The 12,737-nt window shown below is 40.9% G+C and overlaps 1 long non-coding RNA gene across 1 annotated transcript; it reads left to right on the forward strand.

Moving 5' to 3' along the window:
- The first annotated feature begins 340 nt into the window (after positions 1-340).
- LOC140133964 (uncharacterized) lies at positions 341-11,626 on the forward strand. The gene is made up of 3 exons (XR_011855992.1): positions 341-473; positions 11,194-11,347; positions 11,491-11,626. It is a non-coding gene; the product is annotated as an uncharacterized lncRNA (long non-coding RNA).
- The last annotated feature ends 1,111 nt before the right edge of the window (positions 11,627-12,737 follow it).

Genomic DNA, 12,737 nt, shown 5'->3' on the forward strand with positions numbered 1-12,737 from the left:
ATTGCGTTTTGTAAATTCAACAACCTCCGGCTACATGAATGTTGCTTCCTCCATGTGCTATCTTTTCAGTTTACTGTTGACACACTAACACTTTAACATCAATGGACCCATGAACATAAATTGTGTTTTTCACAGATCCATATGGAAATTGTAGAAAACTCAGAGCAGGTCCTGTTCCTACCTGTGTTTTGGGCTCAGGCCTTCCCATAGAAGACTAGGCGAACGTGAAATATACAGATACCACATGAGTGTCACCCGCGTGCTGTCCGTGTTTGTGGATCGGTTTATAGGCAGCACAATCATGTGACCCTTCGAGCGTTGGAAAAAGCTGGTGACATCATTTGCCAGCCTTCCTTCTTTTTTTTGGTTTTTTTTTTCGTGACACAGAACACGGACCGGCTGAGCAATGGATTACACACTGATGACATACAAACTGCAAGGATCAGTTGTGTGCTGCCCGGAGAACAGCGCAGGTAGTCTTATACCATCTAGGCGCATGCTACAATGACAAATGTTATGGTAACACCCACATGTCTATCTATTCATACATTTCCAGGAAACCGTGGGGCAACAGGATAGAAAAATTCACACTACTTACTAAAAATAAAGGCATATCCGAAGAGCTCCACTTTTGGGGTGCATAGCCCCTTTCGCATTTGCTTTTTTTGTAGGAGACATGCGATGGGTAACCAGTACCTGATATCTTGCATTTAAACAATACAGGCGTTCTCTGGGTTACGTACAAGATAGATTCTGTAGGTTTGTTCTTAAGTTGAATTTGTATGTAAGTTGGAACTGTATACTTTATAATTGTAACCCCAGGCAAAAAAATTTTTGGGCCTTTATGACTATTGGATTTAAAAATGTTGGGTTGTCATCAGAACCAGGATTAACAATAAATCTTAATTACAGACACATTTATTAACTGTTACAGCTGATTATTATAACCTAGGGCTAAAGTACAGAAAATTATCAAAAACCAGAGGGCCGTTTGTAACTAGGGGTCGTCTGTAAGTCGGATGTTCTTATGTAGGGGACCGCCTGTACAAGACACTGGGTGCTGGATATCAATCACATGTGTTGCCATGGAAATCCTTATGTGACTAGGCCGAGGCCTAGCAGCACGTGTGACCGTACCTTCAAGCTAACAGACTGTTCCCCCCTTAAGGGCTTCTCAGGAGTCCATAGGAGCTGTGAGGGGGATTATAGCACCTGTGAAGTCACCCCAGAATAGATATATAATATAATAAAGCCTAGTACGACGTTCTGTATTTAATACTACTCACAAGTAATTTGGTCACTCTCCATAACAATTGTGTTGGGGGGGGGGGGGGGGACACTTTATCTTTTTAATGGCATCACACATCAAGGTGTCCGTAGATGGAGGAAGGAGTGAAATGCTTCTGCATATTTCCTTCCACCCGGTTGACACTGATATATATTCCTGATCATGTGAATAGCGCTCTACACATTCCTCACCGCCCTAAGACCACTATGGAGGGTAGGTGATATGTGCGGAGCAGGAGGTAAAGATATCATGCTCATGTTACAGGGGAATATAGGCCACTGGTATTTTTAGATATTGGGGAGGGGGGTCTGTTAAGTAATTTGACAAAAACATAGCGAGTAGAGAGAGGTTTTATTATTGCGCTCAGTATAGAAAATGTATCCAACGTGGAGCAAATACACAGAGAGAAGTAAATGGGTTTCTTAAAAGCCTCATTCACACCATGTGGTTAAGAACTATACATTTCCAGGCTATTTATGTGATGCTTGTAAAATCAAGGTGGGGGGGGGGGCACAAATATGTAATCCCATCAATCATTATGCTGTAACCATGTAACCAGCATATCACAGAGGCTGTTATCACATTTATTAGGATGACTTCTTCTGACCTGTTTGCCCGAAACAACTTTGACTTATTAAACACATATGTGAGTATAATATGTTCACATTACTAATATTTTATTTTTAGTTCATGATTATAAACTGTACATCATACTCATGGCCATAGGTAGTAATATATTTCAGCCAACTCATTGAGGTCTATTGAGAGTATCCTAAACATGCTCTGTGCAATGAGGGGGAGGAGATAAGCGGTGACATCATCCATGGTCAGTAGTGATGTAATGATGGGTCAGTGTTATCTATATAGAGGTCATTGTACAGGGAGGAGAAGGAGATAAGCTGTGACATCATCTATTGTCAGTAGTGATGTAATGATGGGTCAGTGTTATCTATATAGAGGTCATTGTACAGGGAGGGGAGGAGATAAGCTGTGACATCATCTATTGTCAGTAGTGATGTAATGATGGGTCAGTGTTATCTATATAGAGGTCATTGTACAGGGAGGGGGAGGAGATAAGCTGTGACATCATCTATTGTCAGTAGTGATGTAATGATGGGTCAGTGTTATCTATATAGAGGTCATTGTACAGGGAGGGGGAGGAGATAAGCTGTGACATCATCTATTGTCAGTAGTGATGTAATGATGGGTCAGTGTTATCTATATAGAGGTCATTGTACAGGGAGGGGAGGAGATAAGCTGTGACATCATCTATTGTCAGTAGTGATGTAATGATGGGTCAGTGTTATCTATATAGAGGTCATTGTACAGGGAGGGGGAGGAGATAAGCTTTGACATCATCTATTGTCAGTAGTGATGTAATGATGGGTCAGTGTTATCTATATAGAGGTCATTGTACAGGGAGGGGAGGAGATAAGTTGTGACATCATCTATTGTCAGTAGTGATGTAATGATGGGTCAGTGTTATCTATATAGAGGTCATTGTACAGGGAGGGGGAGGAGATAAGCTGTGACATCATCTATTGTCAGTAGTGATGTAATGATGGGTCAGTGTTATCTATGTAGAGGTCATTGTACAGGGAGGGGGAGGAGATAAGCTCTGACATTATCTATTGTCAGTAGTGATGTAATGATGGGTCAGTGTTATCTATATAGAGGTCATTGTACAGGGAGGGGGAGGAGATAAGCTGTGACATCATCTATTGTCAGTAGTGATGTAATGATGGGTCAGTGTTATCTATATAGAGGTCATTGTACAGGGAGGGGAGGAGATAAGCTGTGACATCATCTATTGTCAGTAGTGATGTAATGATGGGTCAGTGTTATCTATATAGAGGTCATTGTACAGAGAGGGGGAGGAGATAAGCTGTGACATCATCTATTGTCAGTAGTGATGTAATGATGGGTCAGTGTTATCTATATAGAGGTCATTGTACAGGGAGGAGGAGATAAGCTGTGACATCATCTATTGTCAGTAGTGATGTAATGATGGGTCAGTGTTATCTATATAGAGGTCATTGTACAGAGAGGGGGAGGAGATAAGTTGTGACATTATCTATTGTCAGTAGTGATGTAATGATGGGTCAGTGTTATCTATACAGAGGTCATTGTACAGGGAGGGGGAGGAGATAATCTGTGACATCATCTATTGTCAGTAGTGATGTAATGATGGGTCAGTGTTATCTATATAGAGGCCATTGTACAGAGAGGGGGAGGAGATAAGCTGTGACATCATCTATTGCCAGTAGTGATGGATCTGTGTTATCTATAAAGAGGTCATTGTATAGGGAGTGGGAGGAGATAAGCTGGGACATCATCTATTGTCAAAGGCGTTGCGGACCACAGGTTGAGAACCGCTTGTGTAGATACTGTAAGCTAAACTTCTATATGAAGTAGTGTGAGTGTATTCATCCCTGCACACTCATGACTACGGCCTATCTAGCTCAGGGGCCAATCGGGGAGTCTTCTGTGGAAACACTGTCTTCTAATCTACCCTATAGGAAATATAAATAAAGTTTTTACTTTCTTTGTTTTGTGCTTTGTCATAATTAAGTTTTCATTTAATATACAGTGAAGTAATTAACACATTTTATCTACTTCTCTCCAGTACTTTCAGCATGAAAAGGTAAATGAATCTGGGCCACAAAATAACAACGTCCACCTCATGCCGGTCACAATGCTACTAGACAGCCCATGGACGATGGGAAATTTGCATAATTGTTTGTTAACCTTCACAAAAGATGCTTGTAATTCCTGTCACATACGTGCGAGCTGAACATTCCCAGTTTGATATAAGGAGCCAAAAAAAGTTTCCTTTTCATTTTGTTGCTTGTTTCTAACGAGATCTCAGATTCCGCTACTGTAGACTCCAGTATATGCAGGACAATATTCAATTACCGAGACAAAACGACCTAAAAGCCGCAGATTCTGACCACAGAGATGGACATTTAACCATGAATATAATATAATATTATAAAAGCTTTAAAATTCCAGTTACATCTAATTACATGGGGGCAGACCGGCGTAATGACCGCCTGCGTGATGGACGACTACGGTGAAGCTATAAGTAATTATTATGACTTCACCAATGCTTTTAGCAGTAGGTAGGAATTACATGTAGGGCTGAAATGCTGGTATTTAGTTGTTCTTTCTACTAGACTCCATATTCCTTTAATAAAATATCACATGAAAAAATTTTGTATTGACAATTTTAACTACTTCCGGACTGCCTACTGTAGGTTTATGGAAGGTGGTCCAGGTCTCTGAAGCCTTCACTATAGCATATTTACAGCATTGGCTTTAGGGACCTACCCATCAAGATTTACGGCATGATGGGCAGCAGCAGGGGACCCTCGGAGAGAAGACAGAATCGGTAATTACTCTTCTCTGTTCCTAATACACAGCACTCTATCGAGCCGCGGGTCCGGTGTCTCCACGGATGCTGGCGATCACGTAATGAAATATGTGGTCATTGAGAGCCCGGTGTAAGGAGACTGGTGCTGATATGTCTGGACCCAGCACATCCAAAATAAACTGGGTGATTTTCACCAGTAACTGGGGCTTTACGGCTTTACAGGAACCCCAGATATAGTGGAAAAGTAAAGCCTTAAAAAAAGTAATAATTGAAAAAATAAAGTTTCCAAAAATCAAGTATGAGAGGTAAAAATAAAATCGTACACACAAATAGGGGACACATAACAGGGAAAGTGCCTTGTTGGAAATCGGGACAGAAATAGGACCTGCTGAGTTATTTGCAGCGTGGTCGCTCACCGCAGTATCACCGGGCACACTAGACCTCATTGGGTGCCATGAATAAGCTGCCATTTTTTGCAGCTAGATGACGACTCTCAGGTAATGGATATTGTTTGAATGATGAAAAATAATACAATTTTCCAATATACTTTCTGTATCAATTCATCACAGTTTTATAGATCTCTGCTTTCTGTCCTGCTATAGAAAATGTCCTTATTTATTTCCAGTGGACAGAAATCTGACCATGGTCACACAGGTGCACGGCTCGTTAGTATCAGGGAGTAATCAGAGCCGTGTGATATAATAAGCCGTGCACCTGTGTGACCATGGTCAGATTTCTGTGTCCACTGGGAGTAAATATAGAAGCTTCCAATATAAGGACAACAAGTATATTGGAACATTGTATTATTTTTCATCATACAAACAATAACAATAACATGTCCTCCTTGAGTCTTTATATTTGATTTCCTTCTATTTGTTGCTTACTACTACTATAGGCTATTGTTTGCCACATATATATTTAGTTTAGTATGTGCTTATCCGATAGCAGACTTACTTCACATGTGTATACAAAGCTTTTACCATTGGATGTCTTCACTGTATAATCAGTTTTGACCCTTACATGCTCTTGGGGGGCCACTGGGGTCAGATACTCCTGAATTTCTTATTGTTGAGTTCACATTGTCTTCCTTTGGTATTATCTTATTTATGTTGGACTACATTTACATTGGTTCTGTAGAATCCATCAAACATTGTAAATCAACACAGCATCCACCGCAATGCACGTACCAGGATGCCCTGCCTTTTGTCCGTGGGTGAACGCTCTGGTGCAATAGAATTCCTATATATATACTTGGATTCCACCATGGATTGGGGGGATAAGGTCTGCTTGGAGACATCCCAGCACTTTGGTTAAAAATGCATGATTTTATTCTAAAAAATGTTTTGAAATTCCATAAACTCCAGTAGGAATTAAACTGCTGATGCGTTTCGAGCAAACATTCGCCCTTGGTCTTAGCCAGAATCTTAGTCTGGCTAAGACAGGATAGGTGGGACATAGAAGAAGTGGTGGGGAAACCGTCATGACTTGGCATGGAGGGTGAAGCCACGTAGCGAAGCAGAGGAAGGGTTGCTAGGGGAGGTAACAAAAGGGTTAGGAGGACAAGGTGTGGGCGCCATTTTGGGTAAAGTAGCGTGAGGAGAACTCCCCCGGTGGGTTGGTGGTGGGTCTTTGGGGAGTAGAGTAGGAGTGGTTTCATGGTTATAGAAGGAATCATCATTAGGAAGCAATGAAGGAGTATTGAGAGGTTTGGGGGAGGGTAGGCGTCATGGCAGCTTTGGCAGATAAGGGATAAAAGGGGGATTGGGTGTCCTGTTATACACCCCCTTATAATAATTTAAGTAAGTGGTAAGGTGGTTTTGGGCTCCTGCTGGGTGGTTCACCTGCTGCAGTAGGGGTTGGGGGTAAGGCAAGGTGCCGAAGCAGAATGGCGGCTAAATTTTGTAGCTCCAAGGACCTCCTACCTGATTTCAGTTGCAATAATTACAGTTATATTTATTGGATTTAATGTTTTATGTATCTTTTTAATAAAATAGCTGCTGAGGCCAAAATAATTAACAGAATTGCGGTGTTGTGTGGTGATTTGGTGGGATTTGGAAGCTAGCAAACAGTGATATGGGTAAATTATCAAATAACGTGGCGGAACAATATGATATATACTGTAAAGCCCTTAAACCCTACATCATTGACCAAGTGGGAAAGACCTACCACATGAACACGTCTCCAAGTGTGAGAAGTAATATAGACAAGAGCACACCATAGTATTCATTATAATGTAGTCACAAGGTCACATTTTGGTAACATCTGGGAGAACATCATGAGCTACTCATGAATGTAATGGAGTTGCAACACCGTCACGTGGTCTACAAGCCAGCAATAGTATTTGAATATGTTTCTCCATTCTCATCATACTGTCATATCATATATTATATTATTTTTGTCATTGTTTGGTATTAACTGGACTCTTTTTGTTTCATCTCAATTACTATGTTCTCTACTGCAGACAGCGCCCTCTTAATTCCTTTGCTTTCGATATCAGGATGTCTCAGCTTTCCACGGTCCATGATCAGGGGTCAGGGCCAATGAAATGAAGTATGTCATTCAACATTTTGGACTTATACTAAATGAACACTTAAAGGGGTTTTTCAAGGATTCTGTAAAACCTCTTGGATCTAGAGACCTACACTATCCTTCTGACAGAATGCAGGTAGCAAAGAGAAGATCAAAACTACCAGTGCCACATGGGGACGGGTATTCGAAACAAGGTGGGCACTTTGTTTTCAATTGCTGATCCTGCTCTGGCTCCGAGTTCCATTGTAACACCATCACTTAAGCACATATGCCCTCTACGGGTGGTCACCTTCGACCATGAGATGTCACTTCATCTGATGCCATAAGTGGTGTCCCATGGCCCGAGGAGGCCAAGGATCAACTGTAGTCATGTACTGTACAGATTGGATGTACAACCTTACTTACGGTCCTAAGGGGGATTTTCTGAATTCTTGGATTTCCCCTTTAACTCCACACTAGATCCTTGGGCCAACTTTTCTTGTCTTTGAGTACTATAAATCAAAATCTGTAGATCTGTTCAAGTTCCCACATCTTCTGAGAAACCTAAGATTATCTGCCTGGACAGCAACAGAGTCTTCATGAAATTCCCCCTCTGAAGCAGATATCTACAATTGCATTACCAACGTCCTTCCCACTTGCACTTTCCATATTTTCATGAGAACATTTCTTATATAACCTTTTAGACAGAACCTCTTTGTGCTGTGTAATTGCCGGCATGCTGCGTCCACACTGTGTTAATTACTCACTTCCCCCAACGCTAAGTTAATGTAAATATCCTCGCGCCTTTCCATTAAGACCAAATCTATTACCAGAGCCGCCAACTGTAGAAATATCATAGTGATCACAAGATCCAGATTTTGAGTCTGCCGGAGATCTGCAGAAGGATGACGTTATTATAAGGGACCGGAGCTTAAGGAATCAGAATCAAACAATCCGGGATTTGTTCATTTCTGTACCAGACGCTGTATAGATTACATTATGTAATTGGGCCATCACTTTCCTGTCTGATTATTTTATGCTAGATTTAGAACTTTTCAGGAACAGTCATTCTTTTCTCTGGGTCACTTCTTAAAGGGAGTCTACCAAATCACCCCAAAAGTAAAAACGCCATATTGTAGGAACATTTATAATCTTTCCCGTTTCTAAGGGATTTCTATAATTTTAGTAGTTACTATATGTAAATTAGTTTTAATGTGCACTGAGGATGTCAATCATTGTGTAGAAATCCTATTACACAATTAGCATCTTCAGTGTTCTTCGGTGGGTCAACACTTGGTACTCTCCAATTCCCCTTTCACAGAACAGTATGTTGTGCATAAGCACTGTTTCTCTATTCACTGTCTATGGGACCCACGGGCATATCCAATAACATGGATAACGTGTGTAGGAGCAGGTTGCATGCCCGATCTGATGCTCCATTTGTTCAGGAGAAAAGGACCCTTTTCTCGTGATCGGTGGGTGGCTCTATGATGAGTTTAAGTACTCAACAATGTGTGGTTTTGTAGGCTTTGTCCAAGAAATGGCTCATTTTGTCATATTTTACAATGAGAGATGTTGTGAGTTCATGTCATATGTCAAGAAATAAACATGTTTATACAGTGTTTGTGTCCCCACAAAAAAAAACAAAAAAAAAGACTAGAAATACTCACCTCCGCTCCTCCTCATCTTCATCCTGGTGCTCTCTGTCACTAGCACGGGAGAGGGAGGTACGGGGGGCGTGCATAATTAGCAGCCCAGAGCGCCGGATATCTTGTCCCCGCGCTCCGGGCTGCTAATTATAACTTTCTTTTCTAAGTGATCCTGGTGTGTCAAGACTAGCGACGGACAGCACCGGGATCCAGATGAGCAGGAGCAGAGGTGAGTATTTCCAGCCTTTTTTGTTTTTTTTAGTGGCTAATTCCTTTTAAGTAATAAATATCACAACTAAGGAATATGGGACACGCACACTGTGTACATATATATTTTTTCTTGACATATGACATGGCCTCTAGTCTTGAGCACAACATCTCTCATTGTAAAATATGACAAAATGAGCCATTCCTTGGACAAAGGCTACAAAAACACACGTTGAGTATTTCCTGGAAATAGGAATTGACATTGTTATGTGTGTGGGAAGGAATGTTGTCTTAAGTGGAAAGCCAAGATGATTCACATTCACACATAGGCAGTGGTAAAATGCATTGCGAACAATTACGGCAACTCACAATATCATCAAGATATTTCTACATTGAGAAAGTGATAAATTGTTCTATTCTTCCACTAAAATGTTGGAGGCAGAGTCCTCCTATGGAAGCTAGACCTAAGGCTACATGCACATGAAAGTTGTTTTTGGCGGTGTGCTAGTCATTGCTTCAACGGATAGTACACAGCTCACATTTCAATGGGCTCAAAAACATGGCTCATATATGGGCCGATTGCCCAGGCTGAAAATCATACTGCAGGTTCATTCCTGCTTGTTTTTCCAGGGCAATATTTTTCTACTGTCATTGAGTCGATGCAACACAGGCCCCATGGACATCCTTTGTTTCTGACCCTTGTTAATTTTCCAAAACTTTTAAACAGACAGTCTCGAATTGCACCAGATTTATCAAAATGTCTAATGCTAAAAGATAAATCTAGATGAGTCTTATCCACAGGAATTGCTAGGCAAACATTCTATTTTAGTTGACTCCTATTAGTTGAATTTTGTGGACCATGCCAAGTAAATTTTTTTGTACCCGATGCAAAAGGATCTAAAAACACCAGATAAAAGTGGTGCAAGGTGGTCCAAACAGGAAGCAAGTGGGCATCGAGAAAAGGGAAAACAGCAAAATCTGTACCGATTCGGGATTCAGCCCTATCCTCGCTACGCTAAGGTGTTTCATTTTGCTCTTAGGTTAATATCTGTCCTTACTAGTCTGAACACTCCTTTATTCCATTCCTGACTGACTTAAATGGGTAGTCCAGGTATATAAAAAATGTTAAATTAACAATAAAGCTTAATAGCAGACATATTTGGTAACTGTTACAGCTGTTTATTGTAGCCTAGGGCTAAAGTATAGTAAATTAAGAAAATCCAGAAGTCCATTTGTAACTAGGGGTCGTCTGGGTGTTCTTAAGTAGGGGACCGCCTGTACTTTCCTCTCCCCACCTGCTCCTGTTCAACCGTGGCGCCGGCCGTCACCACTGGGTTTATTTATAGACGCAGTAAATTCATGTCTACTGCCGTGCATTGGCAGCAGCGTGAATCTAAAGCTGTGGCAGGCTCGTGGCTGTGGTCGGGACTGCACAGCTTGCCTCTGTAGACATACGGTGCTACAGCTGAAAGTTAGCAGGAGGAGAGAGGTGAGTATACACTCTTGATAATTTTTATAGTTCAATAAGGTTTATTGAACTGAACAAACAAACAGCAGAAGACAACATAATAACATCTACATCATAGAATAGTACGAACTAACACATATAGGTGCAAGTTCAAATAAGCAATAGCTATATCAAAAAAGGAGGGTCCCAGGAACAGGTCCCCACGCGATAGGATAGAAGCACTTGTGCTTGCTTTGAGTCTTATTTGGAGCTTGTTGGCTTTTATCTTGACGTCTGTATTTTGGATTTCCTAACCCTTTGCCTGTTTCCTGACCATCTGTTTGCCTATAGATTCTGTGCTGCTTTGTCTTATTGGTTCTGAACAATATCTTTACGTTTGTATTGTTCAGTGTTTGTCTCTATGTTTTCACTTTGGTGCAGGAAGGGAACGTCGACCAGTTGTTACCTACTGTTTAGGGTAGGCTGGACAATAAGGTTGGGAAAGGTGGGAACGGTATTTAACCTTAGGGCTCACTGTCCTTGTCTGTCCTTCCAGTCTTTCCTAGCCGTTACTGCATTAGTGTTGAGTTAACTTTTCCCAACTGATGACGTGGGATGAAACCCCAGGGGTCAAGAGCCCCAGTAATATTGTACATGTTTTGAAAGGGAAATTGCCATTAAAAAATAAATAAGCTTTAATGTGATAACATTTCTTTTTCAGTTGTATGCGCCTTATGGGAAAAGGATTGCTGAATGTTAACCAGTCAATTTGTGTTGCATCGTGCATTACAACAGATAGAACAACCTATGTGACTGAATAGAATACTAAATTCACATTAACCTCCAACCTCCAAATTAATGGCATTTTATTGAATGTAAGTAAAGCAATGTCTATCATACTCTATAAAAAGCTGTTTGCATTTTGAGCGGAGATAGAGGTGAAAGCTCAGTATGAAATATGTTTGTACAGACATCGGCATAAAGAAGCAAATAATGACAATCTTTTGTATCTTGGCAGGAATTTACATAATACGAGCGAAAGATGCACGGATGATCAAAACACATTTGGCGACAATACGAAAAAATGATTAAGACGTCTATGAAGAGCACACCAGGCGACCATCGACGGGAAAACAAAATATCTCAGTTTTAGATTAATGGTATTAAAAATTGATGTCGGTGACTTCTATTCTTCTCTATTATCCGTCACATATAAAGTATGAACACAACCTATCAACCGTGTCCCTGATACCAATAATGACCAAAACTGAGCTGTGATGCTTAGGTCTGGGCAAGACTTTGCAAGCTATGGTATCTTTCTATGGTATATATGGGAAACAAGACTATTAGTATAGCACCTAAGGATGAAGTTTTTGTGTTCCCGCCTATTATCCCACTTTTATTTTACCTGTATTAGAGACAATTTTACGTAATTTTCAGGATAGAGTAAGCCATAGTACCCTAAAGAATCCCACTGTAGGTCTAAAGGAGTTAGCCACCAATACCAAAACCTGGTAAGTATCTCCTAGTAGGGTTATCCATTTTGTACATATCCTGGTAAACTTTGACCTACTGTAGGTCCCGTGACACATCAACAAACCACTTTTCAAACTTCCAATGACATCCCATGTCCTATTGCACTTTTACTAAGTCAGGGAGCCGAGCGATAAGCTGCGCTGTATGCATGTCTCCTCCCTGAACACCGCTCCATTGACACTGGTTGAAGGGGCGTGTGGATGTCCATGGTACCACCTCTATCCAGTATCATGGGGGTGGCATTCAGAAAGTAGGCATGCATACAGGATAGCCCTTGGGTCCCATGACCTGCCAGAAGTGCCAAAGGACAAGGGCCATCATCGGAAGACCGGAAAGTGGCTACCGGCAAGTCATACCTGAAAAAACACAAGGCCACTTTGCGAGGGTGAAAACAATATGGATGACTCTATAAGGAGATTGTACTTATCTTGATAAACTTTGGTATTTGTGGCCAAATTAAACCAACCTATTGATGGTGCAAAGTACAAATGGACAGTTTTATACTACTCCAGATTAATCATCCAGCATCAGAGATGTGATAAATCTAGCTCAGCAGAAGACTGTCTAATCTAATTACTGGTCTACTGAGCAATACTTTGCTACATCTCTGCCTGTATCTCCATCCCAAATCAAACTAATACCTCATAGGTTTTAGCTGATCTATCATCAGGTTTAAATTAAAAGATGGCAACAGAAAAACAAATAAAAAGACAAAATATTTTTTAGGCT

The sequence above is a fragment of the Engystomops pustulosus genome, chromosome 5 (assembly GCF_040894005.1).
Source record: "Engystomops pustulosus chromosome 5, aEngPut4.maternal, whole genome shotgun sequence".
Classification (NCBI taxonomy): Eukaryota; Metazoa; Chordata; class Amphibia; order Anura; family Leptodactylidae; genus Engystomops; species Engystomops pustulosus.